This window comes from Protopterus annectens, chromosome 15.part0 (genome assembly GCF_019279795.1).
Source record: "Protopterus annectens isolate FY-2018-M chromosome 15.part0, PAN1.0, whole genome shotgun sequence".
Classification (NCBI taxonomy): Eukaryota; Metazoa; Chordata; order Ceratodontiformes; family Protopteridae; genus Protopterus; species Protopterus annectens.
Window position 1 is genome coordinate 491,872,894 of NC_056749.1, and position 27,844 is coordinate 491,900,737.

At 45.6% G+C, this 27,844-nt stretch overlaps 1 protein-coding gene across 2 annotated transcripts in view; it reads left to right on the forward strand.

Annotated features, from left to right (window-relative positions):
* The window catches only part of STAG2 (stromal antigen 2), a 3,222,550-nt gene that overhangs the window by 1,043,858 nt on the left and 2,150,848 nt on the right, over window positions 1-27,844 (forward strand). The gene's annotated exons all lie outside the window — the stretch shown is intronic.

Consider the following 27,844-nt stretch of genomic DNA (forward strand, 5'->3'; position numbering starts at 1 on the left):
AGCAGTTCTCACCTGAGCATTTGAGATGTTTGGGGGGCTACAATCCCCTGGTATAGATATCCCTCCCTTTGGGGGGGAGGGGGGGAGAAATCTGCACTGAACCTGTCAGCCAGTATGTTGGCAATGTCTGTAGGTTGAGTGATTTTTACATCATTATGAACTAATTCTGAGCATATCTGGGAGTCACCTCCCAGGTTTCCAACATAGCTAAAAAAAGCCTCATGATTGTCTTCCGAGTCCCTAGCGAGTTTTCTCTCAAAATGTGCCCTGGATGATTTTATGGGAGATCTGAGTTCTTTACTTATAATGAGCAGGGGTGTCATCCCTTCTACGGATTTTGCCCTATCTTGTAGTAGCTCCTTCCTTCTGATGTAGAGCTTGTTTATGGCTGGGGTCCACCAGACTGCACGCATGCCTTTGGTACAAAGAGTTTCTGTTTTGTGTGGGATTGCCTGATCCATGCAGTCCTGGAGGTGTTGGTAGAAGGCATTTGTAAGTGATTCAGCGGCTTGGGTAATGGTTTCCGCTGGCTTGGGGGCCTTGAAAGAGACCACACCAGTCTTTAGAAGCGTGAAGTCGGCTTTTGAGAAGTTCTTCACGGTGGTCTTTTTTATCTGGGGTGGGGGCGGGATGTGGACTTCCAGTGAGATTAGTTTATGATCTGATCTCACCAATGATGGGTATACTTCTGGTGTTGAACATTGTGACCCCATGTACGTGATGATGTGATCTAGTATGTTGTCTCCTCTTGTGGGGATGGTGACTAGTTGTTCCATGGCATATGAGGTTATGAACTCTAGGAACCTTTGGACTAGAGTGTTGGGGCTTGAGTAGTGATCCCAGTCTATATTTGGATAGTTGAAATCAGCCAGTATGATGGTGTTTGGAGATACATTTATCCCCTCCAGTGTTTTCAGGAAAGCTGTGTGAGGTTCCTGAGTTTGAGAGGGTGGCCTGTAACCTGCTACAAACTGCCGAGCAGCCTTGCCTACAGTTAATTGCACCTGGATGGCCTCCGATGCATCGTGTGTTGCCACCAACCTTGAGGTGAGGGTGTCCTTGATGAATATGGACACCCACCCTCCTTCCCTGGTGTCGTCTGGATTTTGGGGCCAGAACGCATGATATGAGGTAACACCTGATACTGCCTGGGTGCTGTCAGGAGCCCTGAACCAGGTTACAGTCACAGCACAGACATCTATGTTCTCCATACTGAGAAGGGCTTCGAGTGCGTGCATCTTGAGGTTGAGACTTCTGGCATTGAGCAGCATTACCCTTAGTTTATTTCCTTCTTTGTGTTCTAGGGTGGTAGGGTTAGAATCTGAGCCTTGCCTAAAAAAGGCACAATGGGGGTGGCAAGAGCCTTAACCAAATTCCGGAAGCCCAGGGGTGACGGGTGCAAGCCGTTCCCTGCGAATCAGCGTGGCTTGTCCAGCATGTCATCCCAGGCAGATGGACATTGGATCCCCTTTGAATGACACCATAGATTAAGCCAATTATTACAGCTGGTCATCTTGTCTCTGTATTGTGGCATCATTCTTGGTGAAGGTAGGATACTGCTCAAGGTCAGGGTCATACCTGCCTGGGCTACATAATCAGAGAGCTCCTCTGTCTCTTTTCATGTAGTCCAGGGAGGTACATCTCGGGTCGTTCACACCAGCATGGATAATGACTGAGTCATACTTGTACTTGCAGTTGAGTGACCTGAGTGCTTGCATTATGTGGTGGATTCCAGCACCCAGTAGGCAGCTTACTGTGACCTTCTCCTTACTCAATCTGGTGAGCGGGACGTCAGTGTGTCTGACGATGGAGTCACCTATGACAGGTGTGTCTGGCATTGTGTTTGGCCTTAAGGGCTGTGAATGTTTGGCACACTGACTCTGTGGTCTATGTGTTGCATGTGCTGTGCCCTGTGGAGGCAGTTGTTTGGGTGTCTGCTTTGGTGGCCTCTGCTGTTATGGAAGATCTGTGATCAGAGGCTCCGAGTATGTCTTTGTGTGTTTATGTGTATGATTTGAAGTTGTGATAGTGCTATGTGAGACTGGGTCTGTAGTGTGTGTGGTCACCTTCTCCTCCTCTCTGGTCCTGCCAGTCCTATGTTGAGAGAGCTCAGCCTCCAGTTTGGCTATATAGTTGCATCTCTTGCATGCATTTGTGTTTTGTGGGAGAAGGACAGGGTTGTCTGTGTACATGAGTCAATTGCAACATTGCCTCAATATTCCCAGGTTCACCAGCTGAGCAGGAGAGGACACTAGCAACTGATCCCTTGACATGCTAGAAGGAATAGACAAAAAACTGTTGGAAGACAGGAAGATATCAAGCCCCCCAAACCACATTATATTGCTTGACTGACGATACCTACACATACACCATAGTTTCATAGTTTACTACTAGGCTATCTGCCCTAGTGCATTTATAAGCCTAGCCATAGTGATGTGGCTATTGCCACCCCTTATAGTGGTAATAAGTGTACAGAATAGATTCCGAATATCGTGCCTCTCACTTAGTAGTGACACATTATGACCCCCGTACATAAGTGAATACCTTGACTGTGCCTCTGTCTAGTAGTGACACAGGGAGGACCCCTGGGGTAAAACTACAATCCTACATCCAGTTGTCCAGACTTCTCTTGAGAGTCAGTGAGGGACTCTGTCTAACATGAACTGGGATACTCTGCTAGAGTGTGAGAAGCCTCTGAGTTATGACTCTGTCCCTCCAGCATGTCCTATACATGTATGTGCTGAGGTTCAAATCTTCAGCTCCCATGGTTCTGGTGGAGTTGGATTGCTTGCAGTGGAGCATGTCCACCACATCCTGATTGGACATGGTCTTATAGGTCAGGCATAGGTCACCAATAAGTATGCGGTATGCCACTGAATAAAGCTGGATTTCCTTTAGTCTGGAAGCATATGACGTGTTGTAGACCCCTGATCTCCTTGGTAAGGTACTTTTGGGGTCTCTCCAGCTGTTGCAAGTGCTGGGTGAGGTACATACCAAATGGGGCTTTGTATTCAATCATGGGCCTGATAAGGGAGAAGTATAGTGGTACAATGACCTCCTGTGATCTGGATGGAAAACCCTTCATGATAAGGTGGGCAAGATAGAAAGTCTTTCTAACCACTTTGGCAACATGGGTGTCAAACGAGATGTCACTATCTACATGTGTCCCCAGGTGTCTATGTATTCTGTGCTCAGTGGGTTGCTGTCTATGTATTGATTTGTGGGTACTTTGTTCCTCCCAAAGGGGATGACTACACATCAGTTGCAGTCAGTTTCAGGCCATGATTCCGGCACCAGCTATCTGTCTGTGACGGCATTCTGTAGGATGTGTGTGCCGGCTGATGTATTCACTTATGGTGCCTAGGTTGCAGTCAGCTGCAAACTGTCAGCCACAACCCTCCTATGTTTGCTTTCACATCTGAAAAGTAAATGCCAAATAAGAGGGGTCCCAGGGAAGATCTTTGTGGGACACCAGTTGTGACTGGCTTTGAATCTGACAAGGCACCTGCAATGTCGACTTTATGGGTTCTGTTTCTTAGCCATTTTGCAAACTATCCTGTGACATATGATGTTATATTTCAGCTGTTGAGCTTGTCTATGATGCCTGCGTGGGGTATTGTGTCAAAGGCCCTAGCCAAGTGCAGGTAGGCTGTGTGGACCACGTAGCCCTCATCAATGGCCCTACTGACAGTATCAAAATAGTCAACTAGGTGCAAAAGGCAGGATCTGCCCTGTACAAAGCTCAACTGGGTGGGATCAAGGGTCTGTAGGTCACCAATGTCTCTGTTTAAGAGCTCCATAATGACTCTCTCCATAGCTTTGCAGACAAGGCTGGTTAAGCTTGTGTGGTGGTAGTTCCCAGGGTCTGTGGAGGCATCTCCTTTGTGGAGTCGGACCACTGTTGCTGTACGCCAGTGTTCAGGTACATATCCTGTAGCAAGGCATTGGTTATATAGCATTTGTATACACGGGTTTAGCTGCTTCTGGAGTTCACATAGCATGCAACTGGGGATACCATCAGGTCCCATTGATGCTGTGTTCTTGTCTTTGCTGAGTGCAGCTCTCAGATGGACATCTGAGATGACAGTGAGGTTACATTCATCTGTGATAACTATCTTCTGTTGGGGGTGAGGGAGGGGGAAAATTGCACTGAACCTGTCTGCCAGAATGTTGCCAATATCTGTCAGGTCACTGAAATATATGTTGTTGTGTACCAACTCAGAGCATATCTGAGGGTTCCCACCCAGGTGTCTGACATAACTGAAGAAGGCAATGTGGTTATCTTTATCGTCTTTGGTGTTTGTCTCAAAGTTGACCTTGGATGTCTTAGAGAGAATGTAGCTTTTTACTACTGCTGCTCACAGCTGCCTTCCCTTTAGGAGATGTAGCTCTGTCTTGCATTAGTATCCTTCATCTGTTGTACAGTTTGTTTATGGCTGGGGTCCACCAGACAGGCCACTTTCCCTTGGTGGAGAGAGGGTCATGTTATTATTTGTGATTGCATGGTCCATGCTATCTCGGAGATGTCCGTAGAAAGTGTCTCTGAAGGAGTCACCATTGTGTGTTGTGGTTTCCACTGGCCCAGTGGGCTTAACGGATACCATCTCAGTCCAAAGAAGTGTGAAGTCAGCTTATGAGGTGTTTGTCACTATACTCTTTGTATTATACTAGCACTGACACAAGTGTGGACAATTTCCCAGATTCCATCAAACAAAACGGACATGCAAAATGTAACACTTCCACAAGAGGGGTAAGCATACTGGATGTGATAATCAGAAATATGTGTACCGGATGTCAAGATGAGAAGTGTATCCCTCACTGGTAAGACCAGACCATAGAGTACTCACACTGTAGTTACACATCACGACCCCAGTCCCTGGCCGGAGTACCACAGTGAAACACATGTATAAAGCATAGCTTGCACCCCTACAAACCAATGTGGAATCCATGAAAAGCCCTGTGCAGGTCCAGAATATGGGACACACTGCAGAACGTGTTATACAGGCATACCATGAACACAGCCAAGAGTGCTTTGAGTCTGCAGTCACAAACAACAAGACACAATGCCATACACCCAGGCATCTGGCATGCTGGACACCATAAATTACTAAACCATTGAAGAGAATGAGGAAGCTACCACATGATAGATCAAACATGAAAAGTGAAGTAATCAGTGATCACTAGTATGGCAATAAAATGTGTCCACACATACAATCCACTAAGGCCAGGCAAAACAAGTATAATCTGTGAATCCAGTGGCAATGTGACACCTGTCCCAAGTACACACACACAACAACAACTCACCCCAATAAATACAAATGTATGTGATAGACGCAACCAGGTAGCTAAACCGGGGCCTGAGCACCCCTAAATCAGAACTGTCAAAAGTAGTCAGGAGGACAAGGTAACCACATACACCACAAACCCAGTCCCACATAGACCTACAACGACTATAAACCAAACACATAAACACAAAAACATTCCCAGAGGCCCTAATTACAAACACACAACACCAACACAAGCCTCCAAAGCAGACACCCAATAAAACAAACCCCAGACATAGCACATGTAACACATAGTACACAAAGCTGGTGTGCCAAACAGTCACAGGACAGGAGAAACAACATGCCTGGTACAGTTGTAATAGGTGACTCCATAGTGAGACATGCTGCTGTCCCAGGGATGGCTTGCACCTGTTACCCATGAGCGTCTGGATATTGCCTAAGGCTTTTGCAAACTACAGAGATTCTCCCGTAGTCAAGGCCGAAAAGAGCAACCCACCACCATAGAATACAAAACTGGAAAGAAACAGAAGGGTAATGCTGATCAATGCCAGATGTGTAAACCTCAATATGCATGCTCCTGAGGCCCTCCCCAGTATGGAGAACATTGATGTCTGTCCAGTGATACAAACCTGCTGCAAGCCTCGTGACAGCACACCAGCACTACCAGGTAATACCACATATCATGTGTTATGGCCACAAAACCTGTAACAAAACATAAAAGGAGGTTGAGTATCCATATTCAGCACAGACAGCCATACGTCCAGTTAACTGACTATGCTTATGTCATTGCAGTCCACCCATGTGCAACTAACTGTAGGCAAGACTGCTGTACAGTCTGTAGCATGCTACAGACCACACTCTCACACACAGGACCCCCACCCCACTGTCCTGAAGACAGTGGACAGTATGAATGTACCACCAAATACAAAACAAGGTACACACAAATTACCACATAGGTGGTAAACCATTATGTGTGGAAGGAGTAATCAGGGACCTAGTGACACAAGTGGACAGTCACCTGTTATGGGACAGCCACATCGCCAATTTGTCTAGGAAGACTGTCTATATTGGACACTGTATCATGAAAGGATTCACATCTACGTCAACAAAGGTCATTGTGCCCTATACTGTTCCCCTATCAGACCATATTGTAATACAATGCCTCATGTGGGATGTACATTACCTGGCACCTGCAGCAGTTAGAAAGGCCTCAAAGGTACCTCAGCAAGAGTCAGAAAGGGTCTCAAGTATATCTCATATGCTGCCTGGCTGTAGACACCACAGCCGAATGCAGTCACATACTGCCAACACAGAGGCATTGTATGTCTGTTGTACAAGTCCATGTCCAACACAGAAGTAATGGACATGCTCCACCCCAGAAAAATCAAAGCCATTGGAGCTGTATGAGTCAGAGATGTCAACCATAACACATAATCAAATAGGATGTGCTGGAGGGACAGATATCTAACCCTGAGTCTCTCCACACCCTGGAACAGAATACCACTACATGTTAGGCAGAGACCCTCACTGACACACTTCAACAGGAAGTTAGCAAAATGGATGGATAATTGTAGGTGTACACTGGGGGTCTTTACTGTGTCATGTCCAGACAGAGGCACAGCTAAGTAAATCATAAGTGGCCATAATATTCACATAGCAAGGGGTGGCAAAAGCCACATGCACTGTGGCTAGGCTTACAAATGCCCTAGGCTGGATAGCCTAGTATGAACCTGTTATGATACAAATTGTACAGGACACTAAGGATAACCCCAAGGCTGCTGCAACTGATGGTAGTAAGCGTGTTGTGAATTCCTGGATATGCTCTGGATCACACAAATATTACAAACATACCAAACACACACACGTATTGCCAACATACATCCTGACAGGTGCAGTGCAAACCCCCCCCCCCTCATAATGCCAAATATCTTTCCCAGCAGACTGCTGCCTCCCTGACATATTATGTCAGCCTTACCACAGGATATGTACCCAAAGAGCAGTGTACAACAACAGTGGGTGTTCTCAAGAAAGGTGTCGCCTGAATGGATACTAAAAACAACCACCACAGAATCCTGAGAAGCTTGGTCTGCACAGCTATGGAAAGGAACCGCATGTACTGCAGACATAACAATATTTGGGATCTATTGACACCCGACCCTACCCAGTGTGGGTTTATGACGTGCAGACCCCGCCCCTAAACATGTGTGACTCAGTTGAAACAGTGATTGAGGTCACTGATGAGGGCAGTGTGGTCCACACAGTGTAGCTGGACCTTGCAAAGCCTTGCATACAATACCCTACGTGTTCAATATAGATATGCTCACCAGCTTATATATACACCCCAATGTCACTAGAGGGGTTGCAAACCAGACCAACGACAGAACTGACATGGCCAGACATGCTGCAGCCATGTCAGACTACAAACCACATATAACAGGTATCCCACAAAGCTTGGTCCTGGGACCTTCCCTGTCTGGTATATATGCCCCATAGGTACAGGCCAACATGTAAGGACTGTGCCTGAACATGTTTGCAGAGGACTACAAACCGCCTAACATATCTGACACTCCAGCTGACACAAGCATCCCACAAAAGGGCCACATAGAAACAGACAACCGGTGCCATAGCCATGTCAGCATGTGAAATGGAGAAAACTGTATAGTCAGTCTCTGTGGATATACAGTAAGTGACCACCAATTACCACATAGGTGTTAACCCATTGCATACTTCACATGTAATGACGGGCCTGGGTACACAAGGTGATAGATATCCTGCATAGGACAAACATGTGGCTGTAGTGTTAACAGAAACAATCCATATACCAACCTAATCATGAAGGTTATGACATCTAGATAAGGGGAGGTCATTGTGGTTCTGCAGTTATCCTTCATCAGCCAATAGCAAAGGAATGGAGGACCAAACCAAGATGCAAAAATATCCAAAGGTTTATTGCACAAGTTATCCTTCATCAGCGTTACAAATGACCACAACAGCCCCTGTGGGGTGTACCTCAGCAGACACCTCCATCAACTGTGAAGTCCACAACAGTACCTCACCAGGAGTATCAAAGAGCTGGAACACATGTAATGTGTCGCCTGATTAAACAGAGTGCAACTCCACACACTGCCATGCTGGCCACCCAGATGCAAGCTATGCCTGATGTAGAAAGCCATGTCCAAGCTGGAATCAATGAACAATGCTGCACCTTGTACAATCTGAATGGCAGTGAGCTATGCACATGATGGACCTGAACCCCAGCACTGACATACATAGGACAAGCTGTACTGCATTATCCATAACACAGAAGCCACCCCCACACATGAGTAAACTACCAGTACAGGTTATCCATAGAGTCCATCATTGATTCTCCTCAACAGGAATCTTAATGAGTGGATGGGAGATGGAAGGTTTACCCTGGGTATCAATGTTATGTCACAGGTAGACAGAGGCACAGTATACTAAACAAGACATATGTCATGGCAAACTACACTTACAATGTGTCGAAGGACAAACACACTCTCTGACTAGCATTAGAAATGGCCTAGGGCACATCAGTAGTGTTTGCCAATGTACACCTATGTTGTGGAATACACTACTGATGTTGGATGAGGCTGTTGTAAGTAGTTCATATCCGAACATAATGCAACATGGTCAGATAGGTTCATAGGTTTATACTAGGCTATCTGCCCTAAGGCAGTTATAAGCCCAGCCCAGAGTTTTGTGGCATACGCCACCCCTTATATGGAAACAATACTGTGCCCATTAGTTTGTCATGCCTCTGTCCAGCAGTGACACAGAGACGATCCCCGGGGTAAACCTATGATCTCCCATCCACAGGTAAAGATTCCCCTTGAACAGAGCCAGTGTGGTGCTCTGCCTCACATGGACCGGGATTGTATTCCACAGCATAGGGAGTCTCTGAGTGGTACATCTATCCCTCCAATATGTCCTACTTGTATCCCTGCTAAGGTTTAAGTCACTTGCCCTAGTGGTTCTGGTGGATTTGGCGATTTTGAGGTGGAGCATGTCCATTACTTCCTGGTTGGACATGGCCTTGCATGTCAGGCACATGTCACCTCTGAGCAGACGGTATGTGACTGAATAGAGCTGGAGTGTCTTCAGTCTGGCAGCATATGACAGATGTTGGAGACCCTTTATCCTTTTGGTGTGGGACTTTTGGGGTCTCTCCAATTGCTGCAGATGTTGGGTGAGATACATCCAGAATGGGGCATTGTACTTGATCATTGGTCTGATAAGTGAAGAGTACAGGGGAACAATGACCTCACTAGATCTGGATGTGAATCCCTTCCTGATTAGGTGGGCAATGTAGAAGGTCTTTCTAGCCACGTTAGCAACGTGAGTGTCAGGAGAAAGGCCACTGTCAACCTGGGTCCCCAGGTCCATGATAACCTCCTCTGTGCTTACAGGATTGCCACTTATATGGTAGCTTGGGGTTACCTTGCTTTTCCCGAAGGGTATGACTATACATGTTTTGGCATTTACCGTCAGGCCATGGCTCTGGCACCAGCTATCAGTGTCCGTGAGTCCCTTTTGAAGGATATCCGTGTCTGATGCACTGTCAAGTATGGCGCCCAGTTTGCAGTCATCTGCAAACCTTGTCAGCCAAAGTTTTCCCATGTTGGCCTGTACCTCTGAGAAGTAGATGAATAATAGGGGGCCAAGGACTGAGCCCTGTGGGACACCACTTGTGACCGGCTTGGAGTCTGACATAGCGCCAGCAACTCTAACCCTGTGGGTCCTGTCCTTAAGCCAGTTTGCAACCCAACTTGTTGACATATGGGTTTACATTTAGGTTGGTAGGTTTTTCTTCAATACCCGAGTGGGGTATTGTGTCGAAAGCCTTTGCAAGGTCAAGGTAGGCTGTATGGACGGCCCTTCCCTCAGCAATGGCCTTAGTGACTATTTTGAAGAAGTCAACCAAGTTCAAAAGGCATGATCTGCCCTTGACCAAGCCAAACTGGGACGGGTCCAATGTCTGCATGTCCCCTATATTTTTGTTTATGAGCTCCATTATGATCCTCTCCATAGCTTTGCAGACTAGACTTGTTAAGCTTATGGGGTGGAAATTACCAGGGTCCGCAGAGGCACCGCCTTTGTGCAGATGTGCACAACTGGACCCTAACCAGGCTGTTGTGCACACTATGGAAATGTAAAGCAGTGATAGGACTAAAGCCCAGGATACTGTCCACCACAGTGAAAGTACTGAACCACTACACTATACAGTACTACAGTGTTAGGTCAGTATGAACGGATGTTGACAATTGTATGCAAAGTATCCCATGCAAAACCTGCAGGCACAGTATAATCCCTGTTGTGTTCACACAAAAAGCATTTGGACAGTAACTACACAACATGGCACAGAACACACAACCATAAACTGGAGATATTTGTTGAAGGTCACACTCATCCACAAATGTGATGGGCTGCAGAGTTCAACATATGGAAAGCTCACACTGGGCATGCTCACACACTTAGATAAATGAGACATCTTTCACACAACATGCCATGGGAAGGCTGAACTGGGCATGCTCACACACTTAGTCCAAATGTTACTCTTAGCAACTGTGAAAACACACCAGAGGATGCTCATTCCCCTTTCTAGACACTGATCATGTCAGCACCCTATATGTATATCAGGAGAAAGGAAATCTCCCAGGAATGCGAATAGAGCGCTCTGCTAATGCGTCCGTCTCTAGTGTCATAACATAGTTAGGTAGGGGTTTGAATCCAGCAAGTGTGTGTGAAGGGGGGTAAGTGTGTGTGTAAGTGTGTATGAAAGGAACATCCCTTTTGGCAACTGTGAAAACACACCACAGGATGCTCATTCCCCTTTCTAAACTCTGATGATGTCAGCACCCTATATGTATATCAGGAGAAAGGAAATCTCCCAGTAATGCGATTAGTGCGCTCTGCTAATGCGTCCGTCTCTAGTGTCATAACATAGGTAGGGGTTTGAATCCAGCAAGTGGCAAGTCTGTGTGAAGGGGGGGTAAGTGTGTATGAAAGAAATATCCCTTTTGGCAACTGGGAAAACACACTACAGGATGCACATACCCCTTTCTAAACGATATCACAATTATTTATGGCTTTTGATTACAGACATGTCGCTTGTGTTTTGCCCACACAAGATGCCCATGTGTGCGGGTTGTCTCACAATAATGCATGACATTGATTAAACCAGATGTTCTTCATCTCACATTGCTGCAGTCCTTACACTTGGGTAGTCCGCTGTCCTCGGTCGGCCCGAATATCAAAGTATAAGGCTGACGTCGGTCAAGGCGCATTTGACTGACATCAGGACGTCAGGGTACAAATGCGCATGACCGACGTCATATCCTCAGTCTTTTTTGCCGCATGGTCCGATGCAGAAGCAGCGTTGCAAGTGCCGGTTGGCATTCTGAAATTGTTCGATTTCGGAGTTTCAGACCGAGTCAAAGTTGGCTAAGTACCCGTTGGGAATATTTTAGTTTTTCTTGCCTCAGTGGTTTACCGGATGTCAGAAAAAGTGAATAATTGTATTTCTTGTGGGAAACAGATACCGCATAGAGACTACCATACTTTGTGTATTCCTTGTTTAGGGCCTGAGCACGGCGTTGTTGGGTGTCGCTCTTGTGCTAGATTCAATAAGCACTATTAAGAGAAGATTAGATTGTGCCAGGTTAGTCTTGAAGCGGTGCAATTATAAAATGCCGCCGGATGCTCCGACGCCCGCTTCTTCGAAGAAGCGCAAGGACAAAGCAGTTAAACCTAGGCTACAGGAACCGTCAGTACCGGACGCCGGTTCTTTAGAGGTGTCGGTGGAGCCAGTGGTTCCACCGGAGGTTTCTTTGGGATCCCAGGGAGAGACTTTGTTATTGCAGGATGTGGCCTCTCAGGAGGCAGGCCAGGCTGATGGGGCTTCTCAGGTTACTATACTCCCCTCCCTGCCTAGGGTGGTTAGGCCCTCTCCCTCTGTTTCCAAGGCTTCTCCCAGGGTCAGGCCAGGTTTAGCTTCAGTTGGTGTTACCCCTAGCTCTTCAGGAACTGTGCCCAAGAAGCATATGCTTAAAATGGCAGAAGATTTGATTACTTTGAGTAGTGGTTCTTTGCCCCCTCCTGATAAGAGACCTAGGGTGAAGCCTGAGCTAGGGAGTTTTGAGCAGGCTTCAGATGTTTCAGAGTCTTCGGCTGAAGACTTGCAGGAGTACTCTCCTTATTCTGATTCTGATGTGGATGATTCTACTCCTTCTGCTTCTCCTCCTGAGGATTTTTCTTTTTCAGAAACTCTTCATTCCATGAGGGAGCATTTTAAGTGGGAAGGTCAGGACTTCTCTGATTCCAGGAAAAGGCTTAGGGAATTTTTGTTTTTACCCCAGCATAGGCCTTTGGCTATACCTCCTGTTTTGGATGTAGTGGAAGATGTTTTTACAGAGGCTTCTCTTAATCCTGATTCTTTGCCTCCTGCTCCTGTTAAACCGGATAGGTATTACAGGGTGCCTGAAGCTCATAAGTATTTTTTTAAGAGTCCTAGGGCGGACCCAGAAACTGTTAGCCAGGGGCCTAAAGGTGTTAAGGCTTCTGTTGTTAAGAATCCGGTTCCTGCAGACAGAGGCCAGGGCCTTGGATAGATGGGGAAAGAAAGTTTATACTTCTTCCACTCTTGCTATGAGGGCTTTGAATTGCCAGTTTCACATGTTGAAATACCAAAACTATCTCCTTTCACAGTTGAAGTCTAAGGTTGATGCTCTGGCAGAAGGTATTGATTGTAAAGAGTTGCAAGATTTAGTACATGTTTCTGAACAGGTGGGTAAGCATTCTTTGCAATGTGGTTTTGATGCTGTACAGGCCTCGTCTAGGGTGGCTGCCACTGGGTCAGTTCTTCGCAGGCACGCCTGGCTGAGGGATCAAAATTTATCTGAACATGTTAAAACAAGGATTTTAGATGCTCCTTTACAATCTGACGTGTTGTTTGGTCCTCCTGTTGAGGCAGTTTTAAAGAAAATGGAAGACAAGGCTAAGTCTATGCAGACTGTTAAAGATTTTTTGCAGGTCCAGCCTCCAAAGTTTAGTAGAAATTGGCCTACTAAGGGGTGGACGTATCCTTCTTATGATTCCCAGTCTAGGGGTAGATCTAGACGTGGTAGGGGCAGAGCTCAGGGCTCTTTCAGGCCTAGAACAGGGAGTTCTCCTGCACAGTCTTCAGGTGAGGGCAGGGTTCAGTCCTTTCGTAAACAGATCCAATGGACCTACCTTTTCAGCTGCCAGAGCCTTCTCGTCTGGCAGCACCTTTGGGAGGAAGGTTGGCACTTTTCAAAGAAAATTGGAGTTTAATTACCCAAGACAGATGGGTATTGGATATCATACACCACGGTTACAGGTTTTATTTCCATACCTTGCCTCCTTTCAAAGGCATGCCAAACGTTCCTCCTCAACAAAGAATAGAGGCTCACAAGCAAGTTTCTCTGTTACTCCAAATAGGGGCCATACAGCCGGTCCCTATGCCAGAAGTGGGCCTAGGATTTTATTCTCGCCTGTTCCTAGTACCAAAGAAGGGGAACACGTGGAGACCAATTTTGGATTTATCTACCCTCAACACTTATCTGGACATTCCCAAGTTCAAAATGTTGACGTTACAGCAGCTTTTACCTCTGCTGGGCAAAGATCATTGGATGGTAACTTTGGATCTCAAGGAGGCTTACCTTCATGTTCCTATTAGACTAAGTTGCAGGAAGTATCTGCGTTTTCGAGCTGGGACTTCTCACTATCAGTTCTCTGCATTGCCCTTTGGCTTATCTACTGCGCCCAGAGTGTTCACGAAAGTTCTGGCTCCAGTGATAGCTTTCTTCAGGCTAAAAGGAATACAGATCTATCCTTATTTGGACGACTGCTTGATTCTGGCTCAAGGAAGGGAAGAGCTTCTTCATCATTTGGAATATGTGATAGCAGTGCTAAGATGCCTGGGGTATTCTGTGAACGAAATAAAGTCCAGTCTAGTACCCTCTCAGGACATGTGCTTTCTGGGTGTGAGACTGAATACAGCATCCCAGATGGCCTTTTAACCCGGACAAACAAAAGAGTCTATCCCTTTACTTCCATCAACTATCTCATCAGTCCGGGCTGACTGCAAGGACAGTCCTTCAAGCCTTAGGGTTCATGGCATCTTGTATTCTGGTGCTTCCCAATGCCAAACTGCATATGAGGAAGCTGCAATGGTATCTCAAAAATGTATGGACACAGCACTGCCAGGATCTGGACACTGTCATTCAAATAATACCTTGCATTCAAAAGGAATTTTTGTGGTGGGCTCAGGAATGTCACCTAAACAAGGGACTCTCTGTGACCCGCCAGAGGCGAGTCAGATTTTAACGACAGATGCCTCAGACAAAGCTTGGGGAGCTCATCTAAATGGAAAGTGGATACAAGACAAGTGGCCTGCCAGACTACAACATCTACATATCAACCTGAAGGAGATGTTAGCAGTCCAGTTTGCATTAATAGCTTTCAAGGAGTTACTTCTTCCAGGGCAGGTGTTGATTCTAACAGACAACACAACTGTCATGTGGTACATCAACAAGCAAGGGGGAATGCATTCTTATCCTCTATGCAGGCAAGCAATGATTTTGTGGGAGACTGCTCTCAGTTTACAGCTCAATCTTCAGGCAAGGTTTCTGCCAGGAGCACAGAACTCCTTAGCAGATGTGTTGAGCAGACTAATTATGGATCCCCACAGTGGAAATTGGATCCTCATGTATTTCAGAAATTGACAGTGTCATGGGGAACTCCAGACATAGATCTGTTCGCTTCTCCACTAAACCATCAGCTGCCAAAGTTTTGCACGAAAAGGTTTCATCCCACAGCTTGGAGAGTGGATGCTCTTTCTTTCAATTGGAGCAATCTTCATGTGTATGCCTTTCCACCTCTGCCTCTCCTCCCAAAGGTACTTCTAAAGGTCAGACAGGACAAGCCAAGGATGATTTTAATAGCTCCAGATTGGCCTCGACAGCACTGGTACCCATTACTGAGAAGTCTAGTACGGAAGCCTCCATGGCCTTTGCCTTCGATTCCTCACCTGTTGTCACAGGAGGACAGCCATTTGTTCAATGTCAAGCTTCACTCTCTGCACCTAACAGCCTGGCATATTCTGTTTTGAACCATAGTGGGCCTCCACTTCCTCAGCAAGTTTTGAATGTTATTTTGGAAGCTAGAAGGCCTAGTACAAGGAAAGTGTACGCAGATAAATGGAAGAGATTTTTATTTTGGAGTGCAGCAAAAGATTTTGATGTTTCTGGGCCTAATTTGAGTGTGGCTCTTCAATATCTTACTCAGTTACTGGACAAAGGTTTGTCTTTCTCTTCTATTAAGGTTCATGCTGCAGCAATTTTGGCTCACTATGATTGTGACCCACCATTGTTTTCTCATCCTTTGTTCAAGCAATTTCTTAGAGGGGCAAAGAATATAAGACCCCCACGAAAAGCTCCTGCTCCTGCTTGGGATCTCAATTTTGTGTTGGAGAAACTCACTCTACAACCTTTTGAGCCTGCAGCTACTTCTGAGTTGAAATATTTATCATGGAAGACTGCTTTTTTGTTGGCCATTACCTCTGCAAGAAGGGTTTCTGAATTGCAGGCCCTTATGGCGGTTGAGCCTTTCTTGATTTTCCATAAGGATAGGGTATCTTCATTACTAATCCTTCCTTTATGCCTAAAGTGGTTTCTAGTGTGGCTTTAAACCAAACTATTCATTTGCCTACTTTTATGCAAATCCCCAAAATAAAGGGAAAAGATTTTGCACACTTTAGATGTACACAGGCAGTTGCGATATTATTTGGACAGAACTAAAGGGTTCAGGCAGTCTCAGCAGTTGTTTGTTTCTTTTGCTTTGGGTTCTCAGGGCAAGCCTGTGTCAAAACAAACTATTTCTAAGTGGATTGGGTTTTGCATTGCTTTCTGTTATTCCCATCATGGCAAGGAGATTCCAGCTGGGATTAGGCCTCATTCCACTAGGGCTACTGCCACTTGACAGCCTTTTGAGGGAGTGGCAACCAAGGATATTTTGGAGGCAGCTACTTGGAGTTCAGTGCATACTTTCTCTAGGCATTATCACCTACCACTTTACTCTAAATCCAGGGCTGGTTTTGCCACTGCTGTTTTGCAGGGCATTTTGGCAGCTCCTGCTTCCTTGTAGTTTGGCCATCCTCCCTTACCTCTGCTTTGGGATTCTACCCAAGTGTAAGGACTGCAGCAATGTGAGATGAAGAACATAGTACAGTTTTGTACCTACCATAAATGTAGATGTTCGAAGATCCACATTGCTGCAGTCCAATTACCCTCCTCCTTCCCTCTGTAGTTAGAGGTGGTTGTGTGGGTTGGGTTGTAAATATTGTGTATATTGTATATATTGTACATATAACTAGTACAGGGGTGGTTGGTTGTTTGCTGTATTTTCGTTTTGACCTTTATGTTTAGGGTCTTCTGACATCTGGGGCAAGAAAAGACTGAGGATATGACGTCGGTCATGCGCATTTGTACCCTGACGTCCTGATGTCAGTCAAATGCGCCTTGACCGACGTCAGCCTTATACTTTGATATTCGGGCCGACCGAGGACAGCGGACTACCCAAGTGTAAGGACTACAGCAATGTGGATCTTCGAACATCTACATTTATGGTAGGTACAAAACTGTACTTTATGGCAATGCACACATGATATATGTGTGTGCCAAATACACATATGTACCTGTGACCTTCAATAGTTACCATGTGTGATTCCTGCCACATGTGAATACATGGTATTTGGACAGGGTAACATTATGACTGTGGTCTTCTGTGCAGGTGCTGCATGTGGGATGTGTATATACAGTGTGAGATGTAGATGCCATCAGCCTAGTAGTGAGGGATACACACCTGGTCTGGGGCATATAGTCTACATGTTGATGAACAGGTGCTGCATGTCTTCACCTGTTGTGGGAGTGGTAAGACATTGTTCCATAGCAATGCAGTAACCGCATGCTAAGAACCGTTCAGCTAGGGTGTTGTAGCTACAGTAATTCATCAGCATTCAGTAATATGTCAGCATCCCTGGTGAGGGTCTGATGCCAACCAAGGTCAGGGTTCTACCAGCCTGTGTCACTTGCTCAGTGATCCCTTCCATGTTCCCTATCATGTATCCCAGTGAGGGACATCACACATCAGCTGTAGTGGCATGGACAATGAGTCATGTGTCCATGCATCTGACTGACCTGTATGCTTGTGTTATGTGGTGGACCATAGTGCCCCATGAGCATATCACTGTGACCGTCACCTTGTCCAGCCTGGAGAGCATGTCCTCACTGTACTGGACAATTAAAGTACCTAACACAACCGCAGCAGTAGTGTTGTATAGCTGTACAGACTGTGCTTGTTTGGCACACAGGATTTGTGTTCTATGTGTTATGCGTGCTGTGTGCAGGCTTAATGTATGCCTGTGTGCCAGCTGCAGAGGTGTCTGCCAGTCATGCAGGATGCTATCCTTAGGCTCCACGAATGGCCCGGTGTGTTTCCGTGCTTGTATTGCTGTCAGTGTAGGTCCACATCAGACTGGTATTGCAGTCACTGTAGTATTTCATGCCACCTGACAGGTTATGCCAGTACTGGGTTCAGAGTGCTTAGTCCACAGTTTGGCCATGTGTTTCCATCTCATACATGTGTTGTACATCCATGGGTAGGGGATAGGGTTAACTGTGTACATGTGGCAGCTGTGACATTACTACATGACTCACATATTCCACAACTGTACCATAGAGGTGGCTGACAACTGACCTTTGCACATGCTACCATAGTATTGAGATTGCATTGGTGATTAACAGCACATAGGGCCAATGATGAACAAGATACATAGGTCCATAGGTTCATACAAGGATATCTGCCCTAGGGCATTTATACACCTAGCCAGAATGTGTGTGGCTTTCACCATGCATTGTAAATCTATCTTGCTATGCCCTTTTCCAAGGTTAGTATACTGTGCCTATGCTTAACAGTGACACATAAGTGATACCCAGGGTAAACCTACAATGTCACATCCAGTCATTAATATCACTCTTGAAGATAGTCACTGAGTGACTCTGCCTAACCTCTATTGGGATACTATTCCAGAATGAAGGGAGCCTCTGAGTTATGAATGTGTCCCTCCAGCATGTGCTATGTATATCACTCCTGAGGTTCAAGTCTTCCAGTGTGTATCCTGATGGGATCTGGATATTCTGAGGTGCAGCATGGCCATTAAGTCAGGGTTTGACATGGCTTCATATGTCAGGCACAGATTGCCTATGAAGAGGCAGTATGCCACTGAGTAGAGCTGCTGTTTCTTTAACCAGTCAGTATGTGGCATCTGTTTGAGCCCTTTGATCCTCTTGTTGAGGTACGTATGTGGTCTTTCCAGTTGCTGCAGGTGTCTGGTAAGGTGCATGCCGACAGGGTCATTGTAGTCAATTATGGGCATGATGAGGGATGAGTAAAGAGGCACAATGTCCTCCCCTGATCTACATGTGAATCCCATCATGATGATGTGGCCCATATAAAATGTTTTCCTAACCACTTTGTCCATGTTGTTGTCAAATGGTAGAATGGTATCAACCTGTGTACCCCAAGGTCCATAATTCCTTCATCTGCACTTAATGGATTAACACATATGTGGTACTTTGTGGTTACTTTGTGTTTGACAAAGGGGATGACTATACGCTTTTTGGCATTCAGCTTGAGGCCATGGCTGTGGCACAAGTCGTGTGTTTGCAAGAGGCCCTTTTGGAGGATGCTTGTGTTAGCTGGAGAGTTGATTATGGCGTCCGGTTTGCAGTCCTCTGCGACTTGCTCAGCCACAGTACTTCCATGTTGGCCTGTACCTCTGATAAATATATAATGAACATGACAGATCCCAGGGCTGAGCCTTGTGGGACACCACTTGTAACTGGTTTGGAGGCTGACATGGCTCCAGCAATTCTAACCATGTGTGTTCTGCCCTTGAGACACTGTGTAATATCCATAGTGACATAGGGGTTAATATGTACACTGGTGAGCTTCCCTAGAATGCACAAGTGGGTTATTGTATCAAAGGCTTATGCAAGGTCCAGGTAGGCTGTGTAGACCACCTTCCCCTCGACAGTGGCCTTGGTGACTGTTTCAAAGAAATCAAACCGGTTTCAGAGGCAGGATCTGCCATTAACAAAGCCAAACTGTGTATGGTGACATGTCTGTAGGTCCCCAATATCTATATATATGAGGTTCATGATGATCCTTGCCATAGCTTTGCAGACCAAGCTATTCAGACGTATGGGGCGAATAGTGTCCAGGATCCGTTAAGGCACCACCTGAATGTAGAGGGACCACTGTTGCTGTACGCCACTCTTTGGCCACATATCGTGTAGTGAGGCTGGGATTGAACAGTAGTGTTATGTCTGGGTGTAGCTCTTCTTGGGGTTCATGTAGGACACAGCCTGGGACACTGTCTGGTCCCATTGATGCAGTGTTTATTGCTTTGGAGAGGGCAGCTCTTACCTGAGCATCTGGGATGTCAGGGGGGGCAGCACTCTGCTGGGAGACATATATGCCCTTTTGGTGTGGTGGGGGGAGAAGGTAGCAGTGAACCTGTCCACTAGGATGATGGCAATGTCTGTGTGTTTGGTATTTCGTGTGACATCTTGGACTACCTTTGAGCATATCTGGGTATTACCACCCAGGTTCCTAACATAACTACAGAAAGCCTTGTGATTATCCTCAGTGTCTTGTGGAATCTTCTCTCAAAAATGGCATTAGACAATCTTATGAGTGCCTGTAGTTTTCTTCTAATACTCATCAGTGATGCCTTCACATTTTGGGAGTTCGTTGTATCATGTAGTGGCTTCATCCTTCTATTGTATAGTTTGTTTATGGCTGGTGTCCAGCACACAGGACGTCTGCCTTTCGAGGATTGGGTCTTGCTTTCATATGTGATTGCACGATCCATGCATTCCTGAATGTGTCCATAGAATGCCTTTATACAGGTATCTGCAGTCTGGTCCATATTTTCAACAGGCCTGGGGGCTTTGAATGTTTCCACATCATTTATGAGGAGGGTGAACATGCTTGACATGAGCTGTTGACTGACGTCCCGCCCTCCAGACTGAGCAAGTTGAGGGTCACATTTAGCTACCTGTCGGGTGATAGAATGTGCCACATAACACAAGCACACAGGTCACTCCACAGCAAGTACAAGTATGAGGCAGTCATTGTCCATGCTGGTGTGAACAACCTGAGACGTACCTCCCTGGACCACATGGAAAGAGACACAGAGGAGCTCTTACAGCACCCTCTCAAACTCAGGACTCCCACACAGCCTTCATGCTGACACAGGAGAGTATAGATTTCTCTGCAAACACCATCATACTGGGTAACGTCAGCTACCCAAACATAGACTGTGAACATTATTCAAGCCACAATACCCAAGCTCTAGGGTTCCCATAGTTCAGACACTCTTTAGCTATGGAACAGGTAGTCCACTTTCCCAGAAGAGGGGCAGATATACTAGACCTGATCATCACAAACATGAGTACAAAATGCTCACCACTTGAAGTATATCCCTCATTGTTGCAATTGAACCATATACTAATCACACTGGAGTACTGGATCCCCCACATATGCAAACCTCAAACACATTGATGTGTGTGTGGGAAATGCCCCTATTAGCAACTGTGACAGTACACTACAGGATGCAGATTCCCCTTTTGAAACACTGATGATGTCAGCACTCTATAACTATATTACCTGACTTAAAGTTCTCCAGTAGTTCGTATAGCGCACTCTGCTAATGCGTCTTTCTCTGGTGTCATAACATAGTTAGGTAGGGGTTTGAATCCTGCAAAGGGAATGTATGTGTGTTAGTATGAGTGGGATTTGTGTGTGTGCATAATGCTGTGAGGGAAAAGTGCCTTTTGCCAAATGGGGAGAACACACTACAGGGTGCACATCCCTCTTTCTAAACACAGATGATGTCAGCACCCTCTAAGTACAGCATTAGAAAGGATTTCTCCCACTAATGCAAATAGCGCACAATGCTAATGTGTCTGCCTCTAGTGTCATAACACAGTTAGGTAGGGGTTTGAATCTTGCAAATGGAAAGTATGTGTTTTACTGTGGGTGGGGTTAGTGTGTGTGCACAATGGTGGGGGTGGGATGTGGCTTTTGCCAAATGGGGCTATGCACTACAGGGTGCACATTTCCCTTAACAAACAGTGATGTTGACAGCACCCTATACAAACAAAACAACAAAAGAGAAGGTGTTGGTACCAATAACGCATGTAAGGTAACACTTCAAGTAATGTCCACAAAACGAAGTAGGATAAACAAACAATCCTTTTACTCTATACAAACAACATGACAACAGACAACTGCCAGTACTCAGTATAGTGCTACATGCTACTGTAACACGCACATGTACCAGAATATACCTAGATAATGTTTTGAAGCCTGAATGTGGCAAGTGTGTGGATGTGGAATGTTTGTGTGTGTGCATTTCCGTATGGAAAACATGTTTGATGTGGCAATCAGGGTACCACAGTACCTGATGCACATAACACTTTTAAACTAATGAGGTTGCCTGCACCCTGTGAGTACAGGTAGAGAGGAGGAAATCGGTAGTAGTCCACATAGTGCACTTTTCAAATGTGTACCTGTCATGTATAGACAGCTACTCATGTAGGGTAATAAATAATGGGAATGGCAGGTGAGCGTGTGCATGTGTGGGGGTAGCAGGGTGTGTGTAAATGCATGTGTGACAGAACAGATACATATAGCTGAATCTACATAACAGCACATGATGCACATTCCCATAGTCAATGGTAGCATGTGATGGTGTGCAGCTGGTACACTTTGGTAAGTAGTATGGGTGCAGATAACAATTCAGGACATTCATACAGTTACTGTAGCAGGAATGCTGGGATATACACACAATCATAGTGGAACAGTGAACAGTTACCAACATGTTACTACTAATACACATCTATGTAGTCACCCTGTGCATCAGCAACATGTTTACCTTTTCCTGCACCAATGTTGTAGTATGCAGGAGGTGGCACAGTGTCATCATATGCACAGGGTGTGGGTTAGGTATGCCCAAGCCAGACACTGGTAACACCAATTGACATGTGTGTGTATGTGTGTTTGTGAGGGGCAGCAGTACAGGGTGGACCAGTGTTGGTGCAGTGTGTGTGTGTGTTTGCCCTAGGTGTTAAATTTCTGCATGTGTGTAAGCACGCACACAGTCCCACATAATGGCTGCCATGTACAGGGTTTTGTGGACAGCCACAGACTGCACCTGTCAGGTCATCCAGATCAGTGTCTGTGGGCACGGACACGGTACCTGTACCTGGCAGGGATGCTACGGACCGTATCTGGTACTAACCCAGACTGGGTACTGTCATCGGAAGCGGGGGGGTGTTGACTGGACACAGTTCCCTGTTTGGACTGTCCAGAGCCACGTGCACATGGTCTCCTGGGGCGTCCTGATGACAGCACAGACCCAGCATTGCTGGGGCTGGTGCTGGCACTTGAGGTGCGTGAGTGGGCCTGTTGTCTGCGGCCACTACCAACTGGTGCTGTTGCCGGCATACGGCCACGTTGACGTTGCAAACGCACACCATCGCCCTGGCCCATGGACATCTGGTTGTGGAGCAGCTGTTGTATGTCCCCACAACGTCTGTCAACGACATCTGTGAAGTTACGAATAGCATTCGCAATGTCACGCATGCCGTGACCCCCTCCTCCTAACAACAAATTCAAACACATGTGAGTGATGCAACCATATACCAAACTGGAGGCTAGGCTCTCTCTACTCAATACTGCCATAACCAGTCAGGTGGAGAAGGAAACCACACTCACTACACTTCCAGTCTCATAGACCTACCACGACAGCAAAACTAACACATAATCACACAACAACATACTCGGAGGCTCAGACTACAGATCTGCCTACGCAGCAGAGACCTCCAAAGCGGACACCCAAGCAACCACTACCACAGAAACAAACACGTGCAACACATATCTCACAAAGCCAATGTGCTGAACACTCACAGCCCTTAACAGTAAACAACACACCTCATACACCTGTAATAGGTGCCTCTATCATCAGTTACACTGACATCACTTTCACCAGGCTTAGCGAGGAGAGGGTCACAGTGTGCAGCCTGTCGGGCACTACGACCCACCACATAACACAAACACTCAAGTAACTCCAAGGCAAGTACAGGTATGACTCACTCAATGTCCATGCTGGTTTGAATGACCTGACACATACCTCCCTGGACTACATGACATGAGACCGAAAGGAGCTCTCTGAGCATGTAGCCCATGACAGTATGACCCTGACCTTGAGTAGCATCTTACCCTCACCAAGAATGATGCCACAATATCAAGGCAAGATGATCCCTTTCAACAATTGAATGAAGTACTGGTGTCATTCACAGGTGAGCCAATGCCTGTCATCTTGGGGTGATATGCTGTACAAGCCACGATGCTTTGCTAGGGACAGCTTGCACCTGTCACCTCTGGCCTTTTGGATTTCGGCAGAGGCTCTTGCTACACCCATAGTGCCTTTATTAGGCAAGGCTCATAAGGCAAACCCACATCCATACGTATCAAAGGATGTGGAACTAAGAGTGATGCTACTCAACACCAGAAGTCTGGACCTCAGGATACACGCACTCAAAACTCTACTTAGCATTATGGACATCGATATCTGTGCAGTAACAAAAACCTGTTTCAGGTTTCCCAGGAGCACACCAGCACTAACAAGTTATACCTGTTACCATTCTTGTCAGCCCCAACACTTGGACCAGACAACAAAGGAGGGGGTGTATCAATATTCATTGCAGATTCCCACACCTCAACATTGGTGGCAAAGTACCACATAGGTGTTAAGCCATTGAGTACAGAAGACGTAATTGGGGACCTGGGGAACAAACTTGATAGCAATCTGTCATTTGTCAACCACATGGCCAACGTGGATTGAAAGACATGTTATATAACCCAGCTAATCATGAAGGGATTCACATGTACGGCAGGGGAGGTCATTGTGCCTCTTTACTCATCCATCATCAGGCCTATAATTGAGTACAATGCACCTTTTGGGATGTACCTAACCAGACACCTACAGCAACTGGTAAAGCCCAACAGTACCTCATCAAGAGGATCAAAGGGCTCAAACAGATGCCATATGCTGCCCAGTTAAAGAAAACCCAGCTGGACTCAGTGGCATACTGCTTGTTCAGAGGCAATCTGTGCCTGCCATATACAGCCATGTCCAACCCAGAAGTAATGAACATGCTGCACCTCAGGAAATCAAAGTCCCATACAGCCACACGCTCAGGAGACTTGAACCTTAGCACTGACATAAATAGGACATGCTGGAGGGGCATATTCCTAACCCAGAGGCTCCCTTCACTCTGTAATGAACTCACAGTACAGGTTAGGCAGAGTCCCTCATTGACTCTCTTCCATAGGAGTCTGGATGAGTGGATGGAGATCATAGTTGTACCCCGGGTATCACTTCTATGTCACTGTTAGACAGAGGCACAGTATACTAACCTCGGAAAAGGGCATAGCAGCATAAATTTTAATTGGGTGGCAAAAGACAAACACATTCTACTAGGCTTATCAATGCCCTAGGGCAAATAGCCTAGTATGAACCTATGTGTACTGCTATAGTACTTCTGCCATATGTTGCATGTGTGTGTGTTGTGGGGGATGCACAGGTAATGGCCAGATATTTCTGCACAGGCAACACGTCTGAAACACTCTGGGTGTTCATCCCTACATACTTTATGTGTGTTGCTATCCAACCCTGCGATGTGGACACACATTACTCAGCCTGGATATACATATCCCAACAACACCACAAGCACAGTACACTACCTTGCTATGTATATATGTAATTACACAGTTATTCACTAGTTAGGACTGTGATGCTATCCATGCAGCCCACTGGGCCAGTGGAAGCCACAACACACACTGCTGGCCCCTGTACAAAAGCTTACCACAGACATCCCACATAGTGCGTGTACTGTGCACACACATATCTAACCCAGACCGTATGCACACTACTTATTTATCCTGTCCAGTGGACTACAGATACAGGCACATTGTATAACAATAGCAGGAGGCTACTGCAGCATAGGGCAGATTCACATGAAGGCAAGGCATCTGTGGTCAGCAGTGTTAAGATGCTTCACATTCACCACATGCACAGATATTGGCAACATTGTTGCAGACAGTTTAGGTGCAGGTACCCCCCCCATTCTCCTACAGAAGTGGAATTAGTTATCACAGATGGCTGTAACCTCCCTATCATCTCACATGTCCAGGTGGGGGCCACCCTCAACATTGCAGAACACATAGCATCACTGTTACAAAATGGTATCCCTGGATGTGTGATACGTTCACCCCTAGAGGACATAGCACCACATTACAGACTGATATTAATCCCTGGCCATACTACAGGATATCTACCTGAACAGTGCCATACATACACAGTGGTCCCACACCAATGAGGAGGAACCTCTGCTGACCATGGGAACTACTGCATCATATGCATAACTGGCCTTGTGTTCTAAGCTATGGAAGCTTTAAGTATGGACAACATGTACAGCAATATTACATATGTATATATTTCAGGACTATGTACACACAACCTATCTCATGGACATATACCTATAGATAGTGAACTATGATGCATTTGGAGGTGTCACAGTAAACGCAGTATTAACCTGCTACTTTGCATTACCTGTGTTTGTAGCAGCTGTTGTTGTGTCAGTGGTGCTGCTTGCTGTTTGCTGCTGGTTTTGCTGCTGGTTGTCTTTCTTTCTGTTTTGTTCTCTCTCTGTCTCCCTCTCTCTTTCTCTGTCGGTTTTGTGCAATTAATGTATTGCATGTGTGGAGTGTGGGTACTGGATGCTTTTGTAGGTATCTGCATAGGTCCATGTGATGGCCTCTGCACCAATTGTAAGGCAGCATTTGCTAATTGCATGCAGCCAGTTGTCTACTGATTGCATGTCTCACTGTGATTTCAGGACAGTGCTATAAAAGGGTATGTGAGATAGGCGTTGCCCTTTCAGATTGTAAGGGCGTGGATCATGCTGGTATGCTGTTGACAGTGTTCTGAGAGTGTGAAGGTTAGTACGTCTCTCATGCTTCATGCTGTGTTGTAAATTCAGGTTGCTGCATTTCTCTCACCTGTTCCCTGTAGTGAGTGTGTATGCATACTGACACCTACAACTATATTTCATATGTATTGCTATATATATATATATATATATATATATATATATATATGTGTGTGTGTACATATACATACTGTCATATATGTACATTAGCTGACATTATTGGGTACAAGCTAACAATTAGCAGGGCTGTTTCTGTTAACACTACACTAGTATGGGAATCCAGTAATTGGGACAGTAAAAGTCTGCCTGACATGCTTTGGGTAGTGCACATATACTATATTGCCTTTATCTTCATTCCTACTATTACATGTTCCACTTATTTTAGCACTATATTCCTGTATGAGAGTCATGGCTTACTGGTAGGTCATACAGACTAGTGTTACAATGGTCTTGTGGTAGGGCCTACTAGTATGCTTATATTTTGCTTTCAAATTGAGTACAGGGCCTATCAATCAAAGTGCTGGAGGCACCTTTAAGCAGTTAAGGGGTTAGTAGGTCTCACAGGAGTCGGGCTGTGTTGCAGATCCTGGTTGCTGCATTTATCTTCACTGTTTCCTGTAGTGAGTGTGTATAGATACTGACACCTACCACTATATTTCATATGTATTAAAATATATATATATATATATATATATATATATATATATATATATGTATGTATGTGTACATATACATACCTTCATATATGTACATTACCTTACATTATTATGTACAAGCTAACAAATAGCAGGGCTGTTTCCGTGAACACTAAACTAGTATGGGAATCCAGTAATTCAGGCATTAAAAATCTACCTGACATGCTTTGGGTAGTACACATCCTATATTGCCTTTATATTGATTCCTACTATTACATGTTATATATATTTTAGCACTATGTTCTTGTATGAGAGTCATGGCTTAGTGGTAGGTCATACAGACTAGTGTTACCAAGGTCCTGGGTTCGAGACTGACAGTGGATATTTATTTTTCTTTCGAAATGAGTACAGGACCTGTCAATCAAAAGTGCCAAAGGCACTTTTAAGCATTTAAAACCATTTCTGCTGCTTGCTGAGCTCATGCATGCAGTGGCGTTGAGCTCACAAGACACAAGACACACGCTATTTTCTTTGAAAGAAAGAAAAAGGGGTGACAGGAAAGTGGTGAAAAAGGGGTCACAAAGAGGATAAGACAGTAGGGAAACAAGCTTGGAATTTGCAGGAAGGATGTAGGTGAGGCCCATAGCTGCCCATGTCTTTCTCAGCAACAGCTGTGCATTTGTATGCAATTTGGTGTGAAATTTGGAACCTTCCACCCCTGAGAGAGGTGTCAGGACAACATTAATACCTGTTGTACAGCCAA